At 37.6% G+C, this 18,935-nt stretch overlaps 1 protein-coding gene and 1 pseudogene across 6 annotated transcripts in view; one reads left to right on the forward strand and one right to left on the reverse strand.

The window, feature by feature from the left end:
- REPS1 (RALBP1 associated Eps domain containing 1) overlaps window positions 1-18,935 on the reverse strand; it is an 83,308-nt gene that overhangs the window by 45,817 nt on the left and 18,556 nt on the right. The gene's annotated exons all lie outside the window — the stretch shown is intronic.
- On the forward strand, window positions 1,974-2,453 carry LOC109385637 (adenylate kinase isoenzyme 6-like; annotated as a pseudogene).

The raw sequence follows: 18,935 nt of genomic DNA on the forward strand, positions 1-18,935 counted from the left end.
TTGTGCTACTAAGTCAGAAGTAAATTAAGTATTTACTAGAAGTGCAAAAAAGCACCCATCAATGGTTAAGCAATGTATTGCAATAACCACAGCAATAACAATTTGTTTACATGCACAAGAAGACAGTCATTTTTGCTGTGATTGATCAGCACTGGAAGAAGTTCCTGTTTCTGCCATGAAGGGGTATCACTTTTGTGTCAATTTAAAAGGTCAAGGAGGATAAAGAGGCAGGTTTGCAAAGGAATTATGACCAAAAGGAGGGCAGAGAGTTAAGAAAGGAAGGCTATGCAGGCATTTTGTTAGGCTTGCTCTCCTTATCCATTACCTTTTTCTGCCCACTTGACGTCCCTTAAGGAATCATTACACATCTTAGATGTTTTTGTTTATAAAACAAAGCACCTAAAATATGCCAGGTGCATATATATATATATATATATATATGCTAGCTAAAGGGGGGACCTGAAAAAATGGCACGCATAGTCTGTTTCTTTACCCGTTACATCTGTTTCAGGTGTCTGTGGGACACTAAGGGGGAGATACCCAGAACAGGTAGAAATGCAGCGGTGGTGTTCAGCAGGGAGCGTGCTGAGGCCACGGGCTCCATATCAGGGGAGCAGACAATAGGTGACGACTGCAGCTGGGGGAGTGAGAGTGCCTGCAAGCCCAGAGCAGTGGAAAGAAACTTGAGAACACCAAAACCTAAAGGGCGGGTGTAAGAATGAGCCTGTGAAAGAGGCAGGAGAAGAAAACTAAATTTACTACAAGAACAAAATAGATAAAATTAGTTATGGAATAACCATATATGAGAAACCTATACAGCCTTTAAAACTTACTGCTTACAGTACTAAAATAATGAAAACAAAAAAAGGATACAAAGCAGTGTATAAAGAAGTATAATCCCAATTTTATTAAGATATGTACATATAAATGGCGATGAATATGACAGTGTTTATGTCTGAGTGCTGAGATTAAGGGATACTTCTGTTTTCTTTACAATAGTCTGTATTTACTACCATAAATATGAACTATAATAAAAAAAATTGAAAATTTCCAAAAGTGAAAAATAGTGAGGCTAAATAAAAAAGGGAGAAAAGGGCTGGCTGAGTGGCATGCTGGTTAAGAGTTGGCTTGGGGGCGCCCGCTCTGAGCAGCAGGGCCCCAGTTCAGATCCCACATGAGGGCCAGTGACGCTGCACCCTCTACAGCTAAGATGGTGAACAACAGCTCAACCTGGAGATGGGTTGCTGTGAGTCCCCGCCAACGGTGTAGGCTGCAGTGGGCTGCCGTAAGCTACCGTGAGTGGCTGACAGCCAGCGTGAGCGGCAGTTGCCGGCGAGTGACTGCCTCAGCTGGGAAGAGCGCAATGATCATAATACCAACTTGAGCCAGTGAAGCGACGTCCTCCACAACTAGACTGAAGAACAAAAGGACAGCAACTTGTCTGTTCCCCTTCCCGGATTCTCCAATGCTGTTCCCCTCCCCCAATTCCCCAATGAAATCTTTAAAAAAATAAAAAATAAATAAAAAAGGGAGAAAAATACACTCTATATTTTGCAATTAGTAAGTTTTTGTTGCTTGAGTACTTATAGAGATGTGGTAGTGCAAAAAAAAATCTAGTTTGGTTAGGAATAAATAGGAGAAATTTAAGTGGAAAGACAGGTACAAAACAGGTTAAGATGCATGACTCTGAAAGGAAGTTTAGATGGGTAACTTTGCTTTGCCCTAAGTCTCATAGTCAGTCAATGAAAGAACGGCCACTAGACACTGTCACTGATTATCTCTCCAACTGGAGTGGCTACAAGCTCTTGAAAGCTGAAGAGAGGTGGAAAGGAGCTGCGAGATACAATTTACAAAAATAATTTCTGATGAAACTATCAATAAGTCTGATTTATCACCACTATCTTGTAAATTTGACAAAATTTGTCTCTACCAAATATTCGGAGAGGTTCCCAGAGCCGCTGCAGTGAGGACTGATGTTGGTTTGGACCATCCTGCTCACCGTACGCCAGGGGTTCGAAAAACCACACTAGGTAAAGAGCTTTCAAGACCAGGACTGAAATACACTAATGGGGTGATTTAGCTCGAGAAGGGCAGTTATATGATGGCTATGATGAATAGTGTGACTGTCCCGTTTTGGATGAAGACAGAGTAGTGGGTGAGTCAGAAAACCAAACGAGTGAAGGTAGAGTCATTGATAATTACCATGGTTGTGATTTCTTCCCTGAACGCTGGTTTCACATAGATTTTGTGCTGAAAACAGGTAACAGTGTATTGTACAAAAGACTTGAAACAAGGGGTTATAATGAGAAGAAACTAAAAAATAATATTCAGTGTGGAAAATTTCAAGTTATTTATGAAGAAGTGTTAGCATCCTACAAGGAAGAAATAGTGCATCAGCTGCCAGCAATAAACTGGGAGACCTAGAGGATAATACCAATCAGATATTGAAATAGACTGAGCAATAGATCAAATATCATATAGTTCTTGATTCACAAGACTGGCCACTTTATAATCACTCTTGATATTTCTCTGCCCACATCATATAAATTGTCCAATTATCAGTAAAACTTGTTTATTAAAGTTGTGCTGCAGAATAGAAGGTGGATAGTATAAAGGTTTATATGTTTAGGTTTTTTTTCCTCCATGAAAAAGCTAAATGATCTCAAGTATAATGAATATATTATTATTAAAGATTGAGAACTGTCATCTTTTAATGCTTCAATTGCTAATACATAAATAAATCTGACCAAAAAAAAAAGAAAAAGAAATATTTGGAACAAACTCCTAAAATCAAAACTGCTGGACCAAAGTATGCATATATTTAACAATGTATTAGCTATTGTCAACTGCCTTTCAAAAAGGTTATTGAAATTTATTCTCCCACTGTCGATATGAGAGTGCTTGTTTCTCATCTCTTCTCCAGTAACTTGAAAAACCACTCACACACTTATATGTATTATCTCTGGCTCCCAGTTACACAGTTCTGTACAGCTAATCCTGGGCCTGTTTTTTAATTACTTTACCTTTATAAGAATTGAAGATTGATAGGGTTATCTTAGCCCTCAATTTTTTTTCTCGTTTAGAATTTTCTGGGCTATTCTCATATTCTTCCAAATAATCTTTAGAATTACTTATCAAAATAAATTGACTTTAATGGGGATGACAATTTATTTATAGTCTTGTTCCTAACTTTTAACAAGATGACTTCTATCATTTTATTATTAAGCATGACACTGGCTAACACTCTGCAACACCTCTTCTATGTTAAGAAACTATTCAGCTAGTTCCACTCATGTAAGAGTTTTGTTTTGAGGTTTATATTTTCAAAAATCACAAATAGAGGTTGATTTTATTGTGTACATTTTGGGGCAGAAAACTAAAAGATCATAATTTCTCTTTGGCCTATTAATATTAATAATTCTATTAATAGAATCCTAACATTGACCCATCCTTTGATCCTGGAATGAATTCCACTTAGTCATCGTATAGTACTTAAAAAAAATAATATTATAAAATTTTAACCACAACCTTAAAATTGTAACCGTGCAAAAACTTCACTTCTTTAAAATGACTTTTTCTTTTCTTTGTCCTTGATTCAGACTGGCCTGGTCGAGTCTAACAGCACCATGACTCACTTGCTTCTTTTCCTTCCTTACCCTACCAGCTTTGCACATACTGCACTACCACTCCCTTAATTACCAAGCCCTTATTAGGTCAGCATCAGTCTTAGGGACAAAGCCTCAGGTATGCTGACCACAAAAACAGTCTCAGTCAAACTAAACATCTTGACCTCAGTTGTGTTTCAGCTCCAGGCCCATGAAGGTGGAAGGACCCTGCAGCATTCCCTTGAAACCAGACAGAATGACACTACAGGTGCCATCAGGACTTGATGCAAGGGTCAGCTGCCTCCTACCCTAGCTCCGACCAATCAGCAGAGCCCACGACCCCAACTCCCTAAGCTACTGTGACTAATGATCTTTCTCCTATGTAACCTGTCACCTAGAGGCCACTGGCAGTCAGGTGTTTGAGAGGTAAATCACCTGTGCCTCCAGGCTTGGTGACATTTCCTTAAATAAACCTTTACTATCTTTGCTGCAAACTCCTGTTCATGTCTCATTTATCTTTGATGTGCACAGGCAAAACGAAGCCCCTTTATTTCGATAACAAAATGATTAAGCTTTAAAATTAAAAATTAAAAAACTATATCTGAAAAGTTTGGAATTGGTGTTACACTGGCTTTGTAAACACAACTAGCAAGCTTTATTTTTTTTCTCTCTGGTTTGAAATACTTTAAATAGATTAGGAATTATATGTTCCGTAAAGATTTGGAATTCACCTATTACACAGGGTGGACGGTATCTCTGACACGTGTCTCCATGTTTATTCCAGGTTATTTAGCTAGGTTTTCTATGTCCAAAATATTTGATAATTTCCTAGAAAATCATTTATCACCTCCAAATTTTGAAATTTATTATTATTTAGCATTATTCAAAGTAGTCTCTTTCTTTTAATTGCCTCTCTATGGTAATGGCCCCTTAATCTAAATTATGCTTATTTGTGCACACACTCACTCTTTCTCTAGCAGTGAGAACCACTTAAAGCCCTTGTTAGGATACAGATTCCCAGACCCCTTCCATTAGATTCTAACTCACCTACGATACCCAGGGCCAGCCAGTGGTGGCTGATATACTGCTGATAGTTACTGAAAACTATTACGCTTTATTTTCTTAACATTATCAAATTTACATGCTCGTGGTAAAATAAATAAAATGTACTTAAGGATACAGAATTAAAAGTTCCTACAATTCCCAACAGAAAGAAAAATTCCTTTCATATGTTCTTCCAATTTTTTCTATATGTATACAAACACATGAGCACAGATACGTAATACATACTTTTTACAAATATACTGTATATGATTTTTTTCACGTTTCTCAAAGGTCTTTTTATATCAGTATGCATGTCTCTTTCATTTTTTTATATAGCCATAAACATTCCTGTATACTTGCACAACTGTAGAACAAATTTCTGGAAATAGAATATGCTTTAAAATGGAACATAATCAAGTACTACAAATTCTGAATGACTGTAACATCTCGATGATCAGCACAGAATTCTGGCTGCCAGGTCTGAATGAGGGAAAGGTCCAAGTTTCCATTAACTTTATTGGCTTCACAATAAAGGAATTATCAGCCCTAAATAAGTCAGTACTGATTTCTTTTCTGAGTGCATTGTTCCGTAACATTTACTAAAAAACCGCCAACATCTAAGAAGTAAAGATAAACTAGGTTGTAGTTCATTTTAGTACCTAAGCAGATGGAGTCATACCTAACACAGTAAGTGGAAGGAATTAGTGCCCAGAACACTCATGGAAAAAAACCCAATATGCTCTGCAAAATCCAGGGACTCACCCAGAAAAGTTAGGTATGGCTACAGGTAAGACTGGGATAGAGATAGATAAAGGTCCCTATCTCTACAGCTGCTCACAGAACACTAGTGACCTGTCTTTACCCTCTGAGCAAAAACAATCAATCACAAACCTGGAAGTTATAGCTCTAAAAAATGAAATTTATGGAAGTGCTATGATGGTTGTTGCCCCAGAGAGAAAACTTGTTTCTAGCATTTAGTCACCCAGTTTGAGAGTCAGCATCCAACTCACCCCTAAAGTGAGGCAGCCTTTTAAGGAGCTATGCCCAAACACACAGAACTCAGTTCTTCTATTGCCTCATTAAATACAAACGGGTTACCAAAGATGAACAAGCAACTGAGCAAAGCCAGCAAAGCCTACAAAATGAAAGAGAACTGCTGATTTTACAATCACCAAGAAAAAAACTCTGAGGAAAAGACATAATTCAGGAATGTAAATATACTCTTAAATACACTTAAAAATACTCTAGTAAGTATCCTCCAACAGATTTAAGGCAATATTGCATCCATAAAACAAGAACAGGAGACTATGAAAAAGGGACAATCAGAGAACAAGATTTATGAAAATATACAAAGCTCAGCAGAAATACTAGAAGATAAAATAAAGAAAATTTTCTCCAGAAGTAGGAAGGGGAAGGGTGAATTGAAAAATATGAGAAAAGAAACAATGAGCAATTAGAATGGTCTACAAAGAATGAAGAGAAAATAGGAGAACAATAATTAAAGAACAAAATAATTCCCCAAAGCTAAAGGACACAAGTTTTTCAGATTGAAAGAGTATAATGAGTGTTCAACACAATGGGCTAAATTCTAAGCACACTTCTGTGGAACTTCAGAACAGCAAGGACAAAACAAAGATCCTAAGAGCACCGAGAACAGGCTTATGGGAGGAGGACCAAGGTGAGAGGCATTTAACACTTAAAAAGAAATATTCACTGAACTGGAATCACACTTCTCATCAGTAACACTGAATATCAGAAAATAATGAAGCAACATCCTAAAGGTTCTAAGGGAAAATTATTTTCAACCTAGAATTCTGTATCTGAACTAGCGTCAAGATAATGAAAAGAACAGACACTTTCATAAATACAAAAATAAAAAAAAGTGTATATCCTTTGAACTCTTTCTTGGGAAAATATTCAAAGGTGTTATTCAGCAAAATTTGGAGACAGGGCATCTAGGAAAAAGTAGATACACACCAAGAAAGTGGGGAAATAAAGTTGCAGGATGACAGCTGTGAACAAAAAGGGGGCTATGTAGTAAATCTGACAAGCTCAGGGGGCTACTTGGCAGGCCTGACAAGCTCAGTGACAGAAAGTAACCACATAAGATGATCTGATCATAAATTCCAACTGGGCAGCTCATGGTGGGTAGTCATGTCCTTAGTAAAAGGCTTATCTTTGCCTTAAGCCAGCCCTGTCCATTGTTCTTGTGCATCTAGGTTAACACACCTTTGAAATATCACAGTAATCTCCTTTTCCAGACCCCTTGGAGGTGTAACCATCCTCACGAGAACACATGCACTGGAATCTTCATTGGTACCTTGGTGCCCGAATACCATCTCTATTTACTGTAAATGTTAAATATCCTGTACCCACCAACGTAAAATAAAACAAGTATGTATCTTTCCATTTTGCTTTTTGTCCAATCCCAGAGATCCACACCACCCACCACTTGGCTTTCTCCCACTTCCTTAATCTACCACCAGTGGACTTCCTGTAATCTTCCTTATATTTTCTCCTTCGATTCAAAATATATAAAATAATTGCAAAACTGCCATTCTCCAGAGCATTTTCTCAATCTATTGAGAGCTTGCTTCTAGGAATGCCCTCAGTTTGGCTCAAATAAACTCTAACAAACTTATAAAATTCTTCTATAGGTTTGGATGTTCTTATGCTGACACAGCGATGCAACTGACCTACAGAGTAACTAGGTCAGATTTGAGTGACAAAGCAGAAGATTTCAGAAAAAATAAAGGGGAAGGCATGGATATATGAAGGCAAACAGTACCAAAAAAAAAAAAAAAAGAAAGGCAGTTGAGAAATTTGGGTGGGGGAGGGGGGCAGCTGTTATAAGAATGTAATCATAGTACAATACCTGAATCTGCAGTAAAAATATTTAAATCGTCATAATTTAAGTATTTTTTAATTTTCAACTTTTAGATTCAATCTGTCTAAAACAAATTAAATAATAAATCTAAACATATTAAATAACTAGGAATTATGCTGTAGAACAAGATCTAAATGTTATCAATATTAAATATGTTAAAGTGTAGCTAACAAGTTGAGAGAGAGAAGGATCAGAAAGGTGAAGAGAAAAGGCATGGGCATCTGGTTTCTGGCCTAGCACATACGAAGCTTGAAGTGGACACTCCGTCCTAACAAGTAAACAAACTGAAAAATCAAAAATTTTTCTTAGAGAACTGAGTCCATACAGCAAACTGCTGCCCCCCCAAATTGGAGACCAATGGAAAGCAAATACAGAGAATCACAACTTACTGAAGGAGAAACTCATCAGCACTGTGAAAAATAATATAAATGGAGACGCTTCAGAATGGAGTTAGGGCTGCCATCACAGAGAAACTGTCTTGCATGTCTTACTCCTCAAGCCTTTGGAATGTTAAAACTGGGCAACATAACTTTCTGACTGGGCTTAAAGCAGCACTGTATTCCAAACCACTGTTTGTTATGACTACTGAACTGATTAATTTAAAGACATTCGTTAGGATGAGCATCCCTATGCCAGTTTATCTGCACCTATAGAAATTCCTTCCCTAGCTTATTAACACCCCTAGAAATTCCTTCTGTTCAATTAATTATTCCCCTTGCCTTTCTCATAAATACCCCTTGCCTTCACCTCCTAATTGAAACCCTATTTGGGTTTCTGCGTGAATCAGTGCTTCTCAAATAGCTATTCTTTTGGATCTCAAATAAACACTTGTTGCCTCACACTTTGGCCTTTTTATTTTTAGGTTAACAGCATAAATCTGCTCAAAACCAGTGTCAGGAAATGGAAGACAGAACGGTAACTGACAAATTGCTGTAGGCTCAGAGTATACAAGTAAGAGATACAACTACAAGACGACCTAGTCACAGGGGCCCCCACAATACTGGGAGATTTATTTACCTCCAGGAGCTCTACCAGTTCTTACAGTGAACCCTTGTGCTTGTGGCAGGGAACCATTGTGAAACCCACCAGAGCATTCTGTTCTTAACAAGGCCTGCCCTCAGGAAAAACTATCTATCTATCTATCTATCTATCTATCTATCTATCTATCTATCTATCTATCTTTATTTATTTTTTAATTTATTTTAAAGATTTTATTGGGGAATTGGGGAAGGGGAACAGCCAAGTTGTCCTTCAATCTTAGTTGTGGAGGGCACAGCTAGCTCAGCTCCAAGTCTAGTCTCCATCCGGCTGCCTGTCAGCAGCTTGCGGCCAGCCGCTTGACTCAAGGTGTCATGTTCAATCTTAGTTGCGGGTGGGCATAGCCCACTATACCATGCAGGAGTCGAACCGGCAACTTTGTTGTTAGGAACATGTGCTCTCACCAGCTGAGCCATCCTGCCACCTGTTGGCAGCTCAGCAGCAGCTCAGCTTGGGCGCAGCTCACTGGCCCATGTGGGAATTGAACCAGTGACCCTGTTGCTCAGAGCTCGCGCTCTTAACCCACTGAGCCACTAGGCTGGCCAGGAAAAACTATTTAAACAGAGCCTAACCTGCCCAGGTTTTATCAGAGCTTAACTGACCTGGGGGAAGAGAAATACCCAACACCAGCCAATTCCACTTATCTTGTCCCACCTAAAGGAGGGGGAGATGGCTAGGACTGAGAAGCAATTGTAAAGTTCATAGTCCAGAGGCACCGGTTCACTAAAAGACTGAGACATAATCAGAGTATAGAGTGCTTCTCCACCCACTCACATATACCTTACCATCACATTACTAAACTCCCATTTATAATATTTCATTAACCTAGTACATCATGTCCTGCTATCAAGATAAATTACAAGACATACTAAAAGGCAAAAAAACCCAAAACAAAACCCCACACTTTGTAGACAGAGCAAGCATCAGAACCACTCTCAGATATGGCAAAGATGTTGAAATTATCAGGCCAGGAGTTAAAAACTATGAGATCTGACAATTAAGTTCATGAACTCATCCTAGGGAAGCTATGCACCGATGCCAGTGCCTAGTCCACTCTTCAAAGCCATTTTGGAACTGTTTCTGGAATGGACATCTGGGCTGTTGTTGTATTACCCTTGATGTCCTGAATGTCATCAAAATGTCTTCCTTTCAGTATTTCCTTTATCTTAGGGTAAAGAAAGAAGTCACTGGGGCCCAGATCAGGTGAGTAGGGAGGGTGTTCCAATACAGTTATTTGTTTACTGGTTAAAAACTCCCTCACAGACAGTGCCGTGTGAGCTGGTGCATTGTCGTGATACAGGAGCCATGAATTGTTGGTGAAAAGTTCAGGTCATCTAACTTTTTCATGCAGCCTTTTCAGCACTTCCAAATAGTAAACTTAGTAAACTGTTTGTCCAGTTAGTACAAATTCATGATGAATAATCCCTCTGATATCAAAAAAGGTTAGCAACATCATTGCAACAAATTTGCGAACTTAAATGTCAGACCTAGTATGATTAATATGTGAAGGACTCTAATGGATGATGTAGATGGCATGCGAGAACAAATGGGCAATGTAAGCAGAGGTGCAAATTTTAGAAAAGAATCAAATTAACGCTAGATATCCAGAACACTGTAAAAGAAATGAAGAATGCCTTTGCTAGACTTATTAGACTAGAGATGGCTGAGGAAACAATCTTTGAGCTTGAGAATATCTCAATAGTAACCTCTGAAACTGAAAACCAAAGAGGAAAAAAGACTGGATAACAACCAGAATATTCATCAACTGTGAAACAACTACAAATGGTATAACATATGTGTAATGAGAAGACAAGGAGACAAGAGAAGAAATATTTGAAACAATGATGACTGAGAATTTCCCCAAATAAATGCCAGAAACTGAACCATGGATGCAGGAAACTAAAATAACACAAAGCAGGATAAATGCCCAAAAAGTACACCTAGACCTCTTTACAAAAATTAACTCAAAATTCATCACAGGCCTAAATATAAAATGCAAAAACTATAAAACTCTCAGAAGGTAACAGAAAAAAACCTAGATGGCCTGAATATGGCAATGACTCTTCAGATACATCACCAAAACTATAATCCATGAAAGAAATAACTGATAAGCTGGACTTCTGTTCTATGAAAGATAAGGTCAAGTGAAGGAGAAGAAAAGTCACAGAACAGGAGAAAACATTTGCAAAAGACTTACCTGATAAAGGACTGTTATCTAAAACATAAAAGAACACTTGAAACTCAACAATATGAAAACTAACCACCCTAATAAAATATGGGCCAAAGACCTTAACAGACACTTCACCAAAGAAGATATACAAATGGAAAATAAGAATATGAAAAGATGTCCCACATCACATATCATCAGGGAAATGTAAAACAACGAGATACCACTACAAACCTATCAGAATGGCCAAAATCCATAACACCCAACAACACCAAATGCTGATAAGGATTATGGAGCAATTGAAACTCTCATTATTGCTAGTGGGAATACAAAATTGTACAGCCAGTTGGGTGATTCCTTACAAAACTGAACATACTCTTAACATACCATATAGCAATCACGCTCCTAAAAGAGTTGAAAACTTACGCCCACACAAAAACTGGCACACATGTTTATTGCAGTTTTATTCCTAATTACCAACACTTGGAAGAAATCACGCTATCTTTCAGTAGGTGAATGGATAAATAAACTGGTACAGTCACACAATGGAACATTATTTGGAACCAACAAAAAATAAGCTATCAAGGGCCAGCCGAGTGGCTCAGTTGGTTAAGAGCTTGCCCAAGAGTGCGAGCTCTGAGCAACAGGGTCGCCAGTTCGATTCCCACATGGGCCAGTGACACTGCATCTGGAGTTGAGCTGCCCCTGAGCTGCCAACAGGTGGCAGGATGGCTCAGCAGGTGAGAGCAGTGCTCCTAACAACAAGTTTGCCTGTTTGAATGGCGGGCTATGCCCACCCGCAGCTAACTGAACACTGAGCAGAGCTACTGGACTGAGCTTGCTGCGATCTCCACAACTAAGACTGGGACAACAGCGTGGCTGTTCCCCTCCCCCAATTCCTCAGCACTGTTCCCCTCCCCAATTCCCCAATTAAAAAAAAATTAAAAAATGAGCTATCAAACCATGAAAAGGCCATAATGAGGAACCTTAAATACATATTACTAAATGAAATAATCCAATCTGAAAAGGCTACCTACTGTATGATTCCAACTATGTGACATTCTGGATAAGGCAAAACTATGGAGATGGTAAAAAGATCAGTAGCTGCCAGGAGTTTGAGGGGGAAAGGAAGGATGAATAACTGGAGCACAGATGATCTTCAGAGCAATGAAAATACTCTGTAGGATACCATGATGGGTACATGTTATTATACATTTGTCAAAACCCACAGAATGTACACCACCAAAAGTGAACCCTAATGTAAACGATGGACTTTGGGTGATTATGATGTGTCAATGAACCTCTCTGGTAGAGGATATGCATGTATTGGGGGTGAAGGGCAGGGGTCATGGGAAATCTCTGCACCTTCAGCTCAATTTTGCTGTGAATGTTAAACTGCTCTACTAAGTATAGGAAAGGGGGAGGAGAGGAAACTTGCATAAGCCCTTACAATCTCTTTGATTTTTCAGTCATGTGCAGATATTATGATGATGAGAAGCAAAAGCATATACTTAACAGGTATACTAAACATAGACTCATATATTTGCAATAATGGAGATTTTGCAAACAAAGTAGTACACTGTCCTACATTGCAATTATGTATGTAGGGCGTTTAAGAAAAAGTGGAATATTTTCCTTTCACCTAATGGAATAATACTATTTAACAAAGTTTTTGTTTTGTTTTGTTCTTTCTAACAATTTGTGACTTTTTCCTTGTTGCCAACTTCTCATTCCTTGCTCTATCAGCAGTCTTTCCTGTTGTTGCCCTTCTGACTTGTATGCCATGGCTTAGAAACAGAACCATTTATTCTTGTTTTAAAATTGTGTAAGACAAAAACAAATCATTCTTTAATAATAAATCGCAATTCTCCAAAAAGCGAAGTACACGAGTGTCATTTCTTACTTCTGGGTATACAAATATGGTTAGTGGTGGTGGGTGGGGGGATAACATTTATTAACATACACAGTGCTAAATTAGCACAGCACTAAACACTGAAGGTGATCCCATCAAATCCTTAAAAATAATGGGGTAGAACTGGTATTATTATCATTTTACAGAGGAAGAAAAGAGAATGAGACTGGCCACGTAACCCAACAAAGCACAGAGCTATAATTCAAGTTTATGCCTTTATTCTTCCACCAAAGACACGCTGCACATTGTCATCCTTTTCCCAGGATAATGTCGGCTTCCTCCAGGCCAAGTATCCTGAATAAATCCTAAAGCATGTCTTATACTCCAGAGTGCCTAGTCCATGTGACAGAAATGCATTAGGAAGGTTCTTTAATCCTATGCTCAGAATGTGATGGTACAATAAAGGTGTATGGAAGTTATTTCATATTTGAGTTAAGAAAAGACCAAAGTAAAGTAGATGTCAAATTACGTATCAGAGCTTGAATCCAAGAGCTAAATCACAAATATAAGAAAAAAAAAATGAGGGATATATTGAAAATATACATAATACTGAGAATCACCTAGTAAACTGTCAAAATTCTCTCCAAAAGGAACTTTTATAAGTTTAATATAATATGTGTAGATCTTCCCTTTATAGTCATTATCCGGTTAAAAATGAGGCAACTTCACTACATTCATTTTTATTAACATCCTTTCAGTTGGGCTGTCAGTGGACATGCTGACGGCATTTTTTTTTTTTTTGATGGCTTAAAATCCGGGCAGTTTGGTCTACTTCTATGTACAACACTGGACAGCCAGTCAGTATAACTTTTATTGTTCCACTAACTTGTTAGACTAGTCCCTACACCTCTTTGTGACTCACTAGCTTACTAACACGGGAATACTTGTAATGGACAGAAATTAGAAGAAAAGTAGGGAGTAATTAATTATACTGAGTACCTATTACTAGGAAGGCTATTTACTTGTTATCCCACTTAATGCTCACAACAATCCTCTAATGTTTGCTACCATTACACTCAGTTTGTAGGAAAGGAAACTGAGGCTAACAAGTGGCAGAGCCAGGATTCAAAGCCAAGTTAGTCTGAGTCCAAAGCCTCTCTGTTCCCAGCTGCCTTCAGGGGACAGCTAAAGAGAATGCTTAACGTTGGCATGCTTATGGAGTTCCAAAATATACTCCAAGGAGTATCAGTCAAGTTAAAGGTTCTGTACTCAAATAAGTTCAGATATATTATAGCCCCCTTGGAGACTTCATGTTGCATTTTTAGCCCATAAAAAATCTTACAGTCTAGAAAGGAACCCCTTTATGGTTTAATATCTATTAAAATGCTTCAGAACTAGTGGTCCACAGATCAGATACTCTGTATAACAACACATTTTGGTAATCAGTGTTTAGACCCTAGGGTAGTGATTCTCAAACTCTTTGGTCTCAGCATCCTTTATCAATGCTTAAAAAAATTGAGGACTCCCACAAAGCTTTTGCTTTTATGGGTTATATTTATTGATATTTATTATATTAGAATTTAAACTGGGAAAAAATTTTAAACACGTATCTATGAATTCATTTAAAAACAATAATCCTATTATATGTAACATAAAATTTTATGAAAACTATTTTCCAAAATTTAAAAAAAAATCAAGTTAGAAGAGTATTTTATATATATGCAAATTTTCATAATGTCCAGCTTAGAAGAAGGTTCTCATGACTGCTTATTTTTGATGTATTGAAATATGTTCCTTGGACACTCTCACTTCACACAGATACATACGTGTTGGAAAACTGCGGACTACTTATGTATATATATATATAGTCTTTTCAGATAATTCTGATATTATTACTTTGTGATACTACCACAAAACTCAATAAGTAATAGTTGCGTAATGGTTAGTTGCAATATGGAATCTGAAACCACATCAGTAAGTTTTTTGCGTACTGACATTCAAATCCACTGGTGCATCTGGTGCACTGCACCCTGCATTCGGCATCTGTAAGCTACTGTTTCAGTGAGTTATGCAGATCTTCCAAATGTTGACACATTTTAGTCATAAAATATTTAAAAATCACATTGCTAATATCACCACTGATCTCATCAGAAAAGTGAATAAATAATAGGAAGTAGTCAAGCCCATGGCTGCAGATAAGTTTTCCAAAATCCTAATTGTGCCAGAAAGCTTGGATTGTATCACTAGTCACAAATAACTGTTATTTAAAGAGACAGGCGCACTCTCTTCAGTTTTCAAGAAAGCATCTTCCCAATATCCAAGCAAGCTATTCCTTCAAGAAAAATGGTGTTTCATAAGAAAAATAGATGATATAGCTCACAACTCAAACAAGAAGTACTTTTCCTCAAGATAATCATATTTCAGAATGCAGAAGTGTTTTATGCATACTTCCCATATTATCACACAAAATACTAAAAAGACATGTGCTCAAGGGTTAACACCTAATTTTTTTTTTCTACACAAAGAACATTCTTAAATGAAACTGGCTTGTTTACTGCACAGCAGTAAAGAATATTCATGCAGTTCAGTGACACTGCATTGATTTGTGCTAAGGAACCAGTAGCTTTACCACTAATTTTGCACTATCAATGCAAATGTCAACACAGAAAAAAAGAGGCAAATAACAGCTTACTATTATGAAAGAAAATAGCTTTGACCGCACAGACCAGGGGTCTGTAGATCAAACTTTGAGAAAGAAATGCTATTCTGGAGCACACCCTCTTTTTCTACAGTAAAAACAGACTAGTGATAGGAGAACCTCTCGCTTTGATGCTACTGCTCTGTGCTCCCTGCCCTAGAGCAGACTCTGAAAACAACGTACAAGCAAGTAACATAGATTAGTGAAACTGGCCAGGCGGGGGAACACAGTGAACTACAGAGAGTAGGCGTAAGGGAGCAGCTGCTACAAAATACCTGCCAGTGACGCCATCTTCAGATTTTTCTAAAGCTGAAATCTGGATTCTTTTAATGCTATGTTCTCAATTTTAAATGCTACTACGGACTCACGATAATTTAAAAAAATATATACAGACCAACTAAAACACTTAGACCACCTACCTATACATTGTCTAGGGGGTGTTCTATAGTTAACACTAGAAAAAATGGTAATAAAATAGTAAATGGCATAAACTGCAATAATGCCCCTTCACGTCCTCTAGCAAGCGGGGTAGGAAAAGAAGGTGAGACCAAGCTTCACGCAAGAGTCACATATACAGGCATTATTACATATTAACCTGTCCTACTTCTATAATGTTTCTAGAATGTTTCAGCTGTATACGATTCTAGACAACCAGAAAAAAGTTGCCCTCAGTCCATCAATGAATCATTATGTAATGGCTTTATATAAATATATAAGATCTGCTCTGGCAAAGTGACTCAAGGTACTGAGACAACTGAAGCGTAAACAAGGAAACTAATTCAATGAAAACGCAGTATCTCTTCCTTGACTGGTGTGTCAGGTATACTCCTTGCAATACTCACTCCCACAGTGTAGATAATACAAGAATTCTAAAACACCTCTTCCTTTTTTCCTTCAAAAAGGCAAGATCACTCCTGCTTCAAGGACTTTGCACTTGCTATATCCTCAAGTATGTGCGTTTTCCTCAGATCTTTGCTTGGCTGGCTTCTTCTGTCATTCAAGTCTCAGCTCAAGTGTCATGATCAGAAACCTTCCTTGAGCACCCTACCGTTTACCTATTTATTTTCAACATCTCCCAAAAGAATGAGGCTCCACAGAACAAGGAAGACGTCTTGTATTCCCAGCACCTAGAACAACCTGATGCATAGTATCAATATGTTTGCTGGCTGGATGAATGAATATTTTTGAATCAACTTTATTGCAGTCTCTTTCCACTCTTATACAAAGACTACCAGATTAATCATCTTGAAGTACAGCTCCAAATAATGTTTATTACATTTTTAAAAACAAACTTGTAAGTCTAGCAATCAAGGCTATCCATAGCATAGCACCAAACTTCCCTCCCGGTCTTACTTTGGCCAATCTAGGCTGGCCTCTCCTATCTCCATACTTTTTTGCTTTACTCTCTCATCAGATTACTCTCTAACCTATGTCTGCCTATTAAAATTACACCCTTCCTTCACAACCCACCACAACCATTCCTGTAACATTTTCTATCCTCTGTACCCCATAAGCAAAGGACCTTTTCTTTCTTTGTAATACTCCAGTTTCTACCATTTGAGTTATTTGAGTAATCAGTGTAATTATGTTAACCACACCCCACACTCCCTATGCCCCGTCCCTCCACTAAGCTCCTTGGGGACAGAGACTATCACTTAGTCATCCTGGAATCCATCCAGTGCAAAGCTGGGCACTGTACTTTGCACAAGACAGGCACTTGGCGCTGAAAAGAATCCCCCTGTCCCCAGTCATGGTGCCCACCCTCTCCTGGTTTATCAAATTCATTCTGTTAGACAGGTTTCATTTGAATGAAATCTTTCTTACTTGGAATGATCATTTTTACCATTCCTTTAAATATTTTCTAATAATAAACATTGTCTGCTTTGTCCAAGGTAGTATAGATTATACATGATCCATGTACACTTGCAGACTAGACCGTTCACCACTGCAGTACATTGTGGCAAGGAGAAAAGGTCAAGAAAAAAAGTCAATGGCAGGCAAATAAGACAGGGGGATACATCAAAGCCCTGTCATTCCAACATGACTTCATTTTCTTTCAAACACTGCTGTCAACACAAAGTATGTTTAGCTTGTTTACAAGCTATGTGGACACAGTAATCTTTAGCATTTTCCTTTGCTACAAAAACAATTTAAATACTTAGCACAGTCCCACAAACAAGGTAACTCATATCCATTTCTATACTCATGAAGCTTGTTTGCATTCCCAAGTGACTTTAGCTATCACATTAGTGACCAACTTCACTGCCAATGTCCTTACTAAATTGAGGTCTAAAGTGAAACGCAGTATCACCAACCCTTTCAAGATACTAAGGAATTGTAGTAAAGCAAATGTCTCAACTCACTTTCACTACATTACTTTCTTTTCCAAAACTCTTAATACTTATTGCTTTGCTCATACAACTCAGATGACCTTTGATTTCAAGCATGCAGTTCAAGACCACATTGCCTCTTTGCTTTCTCCTGCTGTGATTTGATCTTAACACTTAACATAATTAATTGGGCATTCTCTTGGTTCTTTTCTTCCTTTCAGTCATACCCTCATGTATAACCTTCATTTCACATTTAAACCACTGTCCTATCTCAGTTAAGGATGAGTTCTCTAAGTCTTTCCCCAAAAGTATCCTTAGGTAAAATAAGAAATTGTATACATTGTTGACAAATGGCACACATGAATTTACAGACCACCTCAAAAATAAGTAATGTATAAAATTCGTCATAACTACTATAGCTAAATATCAGACTTTTCTTGAGCCCCTACTATATATCAGGCATTAAAATATTAGGTAAATATTGGATAAGTATTAATCCCCTTTCTATACTACAAGTATTTGTAAAAGGTATATTTTTCAACATACACACACAAAAAGAAAAACCCTACAAATGTCTTCTATAAAACTTTTCAGCAGATAAAGTTCAAATATATTATACATATTTTTCCCCTACTAATATTATCATAGAAATTTATCAATGAACACACTATAACAGTACAGATTATTGCTCTAGAACCTAAAAGCTTCATAATATTTGGAAGGCAGGTTTTATTCTATCTGCTAAAGAAAGGAACCATAAGGAATGTGTTGAATTAAATAATCAACATAAAAGAGGACCAAAGTAGACTTTGAAAGTTTATGAAGCTCTCTTGAATTTCTGGATATAGGTAATTAAAGAGATTACTCTTAGCAATATGTAACTCCTAATTTTTTAACTATAAATTTTACTTGCTTTGGGCAATATAAACTCCTGTTGAGAGTCTACTATGATAAGAGCAGTATATCTAGGCCAATAAATATTTTACTGCTTATTATCAGTATCACAGTCATTAGTTATCTAAACAAATAAAACACTTCTGATAGCCTCAAAATGATATGAAAAATGATATAACTGCCTATGATGTTTTATTGGTAGTTTAATTTTGTCCCAAATTCCCAATTAAAATAATTTTTTGTATTACCTACATTAACAAAAAAAAAACCTTTTGGGCCGGCCGAGTCGCGCGATGGTTAAGAACTGGCTTGGGGGCCGGCAGAGTGGTGCGTTGGTTAAGAGCTGGCTTGGGACGCCAGAGGGCCCTGGTTCGGATCCCACATATGAGGGCCAGTGACACTGCCCTCTACAGCTAAGAT

Source organism: Hipposideros armiger, unplaced genomic scaffold, assembly GCF_001890085.2.
Source record: "Hipposideros armiger isolate ML-2016 unplaced genomic scaffold, ASM189008v1 scaffold_120, whole genome shotgun sequence".
Taxonomy (NCBI): domain Eukaryota; kingdom Metazoa; phylum Chordata; class Mammalia; order Chiroptera; family Hipposideridae; genus Hipposideros; species Hipposideros armiger.